The sequence below is a fragment of the Poecilia mexicana genome, unplaced genomic scaffold (genome assembly GCF_051168715.1).
Source record: "Poecilia mexicana isolate PSO_F unplaced genomic scaffold, ASM5116871v1 scaffold_8, whole genome shotgun sequence".
NCBI classification, from domain to species: domain Eukaryota; kingdom Metazoa; phylum Chordata; class Actinopteri; order Cyprinodontiformes; family Poeciliidae; genus Poecilia; species Poecilia mexicana.
The window spans coordinates 14,607,435-14,611,160 of NW_028263377.1; the positions used below are offsets into that span (position 1 = coordinate 14,607,435).

The 3,726-nt window shown below is 38.4% G+C and overlaps 1 long non-coding RNA gene across 1 annotated transcript; it reads right to left on the reverse strand.

The window, feature by feature from the left end:
• Window positions 1-2,516: 2,516 nt before the first annotated feature.
• On the reverse strand, window positions 2,517-3,331 carry LOC148158016 (uncharacterized). Its single transcript, XR_015764105.1, has 2 exons — window positions 2,765-3,331; window positions 2,517-2,632 (listed from the first exon to the last, which is right to left on the reverse strand). It is a non-coding gene; the product is annotated as an uncharacterized LOC148158016 (long non-coding RNA).
• Window positions 3,332-3,726: the final 395 nt, after the last annotated feature.

Below are 3,726 nucleotides of genomic sequence, written 5' to 3' on the forward strand. Positions count from 1 at the left end.
ACGAGCTGTTTGATACAAATCGTAAACTGAACGCTCAACTAAGACATCAGAAAGATCTGATGAGGAATGGAGTATCAGACAAAAGACAAAGCAGAAATTCGATGTTTTCTCCTCAAATTCAGAGACATTCGTGAACACTCACAGCACAGAACATTTCGTCATCGATCTGATTCTGTTCAAATGGACATGGTTGTACAGGAAACTAGTTATCAGGAAAAAACAGTGAGACGGACGATTTCGACCCAAACTGAGATGGATGTGTGTGAAACCAGCACTCAGACAAAACCGGACCAACAAACGATTTCGACCCAGACTGAGATGGATGTGTGTGAAGCCAGCACTCAGACAAAACCGGACCAAGAAACTAATTCGACCCAAACTGATCCCTTTGCATTGCCCTTTGAAACCCAACTGAATGACCATGAGGAACAGCAGAGCGAGCTATTTGAGAGATCTACAGGTCACTTCAGTACAGAGTCATCAATAAAAGCTTCCTCTACTTTGGAAACCATAGGTCAAGAAAATGTTTCCGTAGCCTATAGTCAAAAACATCGCAACAAAAGATTCCTGATGTGTGCAAATAAATGTTTATGTTTTACAAATAACTTTTTAAGTTTATGAGACAAAAATGAGTTATTTAATTTAAAAAAAAAAGTTTTTTAAACAAAACTTTTAGTTTTAAAAAAGAAATCATTACAATTCCAAATGTTTTGATAACAATTAACTTAACTGAGGTTAGTTTTTTTTTTTTTTCATTTAATAATTGTGAAACAAATTTTACTGCATACTATGCGAACCAGACCCTAAACTTACTTAAAGTCTGGATTGAGTTTTTTCCCCTTCATTAATGACACTTTTATTACATACATTTTATCTATCTTGGTAATTCAGGGTGAGTTATTTTTAATTCTAAATGAATATCCTTGCAGAGTCGTTAGCTAGCAGCTAGCTAACATAGCACAATAACAGCCTAATGTCTGTATGATAAAAATACTGAATCGATAGATGAGAACAGTTTTTCCTCACTTGGTTGTCTCCTCCCGCTCAGTAGTTCTTCAGAGTAAGCCAGACGCAGAGGCCTGTCAGTGTCTGTTGTGTTTCATTACCTCTCTGCTTAAACCGATACTCCGTGCTGAAGCAGAAACGTTCAACGTTTTCCGTCATCTGACAAGTAGCAAGTCTACTCCACTTAATTCACCAAAAACGTTTTTTTTTTTTTTTAATTCAACAAAAACTGTACTGTAATCTGGAACGTTCGCAACGTTGAGCTCCGCAGTTGGCCGCCTCATAGTCATAATAAAAGAGAAGACCCCGCATTGGCTTCTCCGGCGCAGGAAATACGGCGGCCATATTGGAGCGGTCGTCCCTACTTTGCTTGTTGTTCGGATCGATGGACTATTGATGTGGGGGCTTCACAAACATTTCACAAGTAAGATGGACATATTATTGTGTATATTTTGTCATTAGAATATTACTTTACTGTATTTATGTCCACCGGCGAGATACCAGCTAATATTAGCTATAGTGCTTGGTGTAATACCGGGCTTCAGCGCCGCTATGAAGGCTAACTGAGATTCCGTAAATCTAAAATAATTAATTATTCTCTAACATTGACTTAGATTATCTGACACAAGAGCCTACATAAGAAATTAAACAATGTAACATATATTATAAAACTTATTATAACATTCACCAGCAAAGTTTACACAGGTGGTAAAGACTATTATTTATATGTAATTCTTTCACTCTGTCAAAAGTAAGATCCATCCCAAATCTTCCGTTTTTGTTTTGAAGGTTTCATAAAGACACGATGTGAGGAAGAAGAGGGAAATATCTTTAAAGAGAGACGGATTCACTGCAGCACGGATGAATCTCACATCGGATTTTGGGCTCAATCTCAGCTGCTGAATCACTCTGAAGCTACAACTCGTCGGCTGAAAAACATATGTATATGTATATACATAGATATAAACATGTATCCAATATATATTATTCAGTATTAATCATTATTTATTTGTGTCATTATTAATAATTATTTATTTGTGTTTGTATAGTTATATAAATATGTATTGATATTACTAAATAATTTATTAAATAAATTATGAACGGCTGTGTGCTTTGTAAAGTGCTCATACACCGATATCAGAATATTCCATTCCTATTCTATTGTTATAGCCACTTAGCATATTTAAATATGCTAAACTATGTATTAAAAACATAAAAAATACAATTGTTTATAAATATAGCTTTGATAGATGTTTGAATATGGTTTCCAGTAACAAAAAAGCGTGTTATGATCGATTAAATGTGCTGATACGCAAGGGCGTAGGTTTGGTCTAAGTTTTGGTGGGGACCTTGACACCCCCCCCCCCCCCCCGCAGCACAGTGAAATACCGAAGAGCACCGAACATTTTTGAGAAGGGGGGGAAACCACATTGGCTTAATAACCCCTCCCCCCAACCATAACCATATCATACATCTTGTGTATACAACCAGATACAGTCATACTCAGCAGATCAGTTCAAGAACACTTTACTTTTTCCTTTACAAAATTCAGCAAACGTTACAAGTAAGATCAAAAGAAATATCCTCTGGATACTCCCTGGTCACTGGCACTCACACTGACAGCCTCCTATAGAGCAAACAAAGCGTAACCTGGTTTGTATTCACACTAGCTTAACTTAATTTAAGACTAACACTTCAAATGCCATATTTACTGAGATAATTTCACAGTATATTTCATATCTGAGAACTAACACCTCACCTGGAGCCCTGAAGCTCCAGCCACCTCTCCATCGTTCTGCTCTGCCCCTTGCTCTGCTGTCTGAGCATCCTATGTGAAAAAATATTACATAATTAACAGACCTATTCTACCTCACATTCAGTGCTGACCTTACTAAACACCGGACTTTACAACAAATGCGTTGCGTGATAGATATCTAACTTATGGGTCCACTCACTGTACTTACAGCCGACGTAGCGAAATAACTTCTAATGTCTGTCCTTTTCTTTTTTGGTGGCGACATGGTCTCGGAGACTCAGAAGGAGACGCGTGTGCCCAGCTAGCCGCCGCCTTTTGCAGCTAATCAAAGAACGTCCGACGATTCAACTGACTCCCCCATCCCCCGACAGCACCGTTCCGACACGGTCTCGGAGGCTCATAATTAATGTCAAACTAAGAAGCTTCCGTTCCGCGCACCGCCTGTTGCTGCTAATCAAAGATCGTAGATCCACGTTCTTTGAGCCAATATGGGAAAAATTGGTCGGGACTTTTTCATATCCCGTGAATATTGGTCGGGACATGTCCCTACCGTCCCTACCCAAACCTACGCCCATGTCGTGGAATGCAACCCGACACTCCAAAACCGTTTTAGACGAGTTGTTGCCAGCGTTCAGGAAGGCAGCTGCAAATTATAGGGTGACTTCTGGAAGAAAACAGGCCTAGGTGTGTTCAGGAATCACTCCAATCCAATCCAGAGGTGTTACATCCAATCATAATAATCATTCGCAACAAAGGGACTGGAAGAATTGAAAGTAATCTCAGTATAGCTATAAGAATAAATGTAATACATTCAGCACTGGGTCCTGGCGCAGATGGAGACTTTTTATCTATAACCAACATAATTTTTTTTACATCAACTCAAAAACTATCAGATTTTTTTTAGAACCAAGCTTTTATAGTAAATAAAAGCACGTCATATCCTGAGACTTTCATTGCATCCAAAT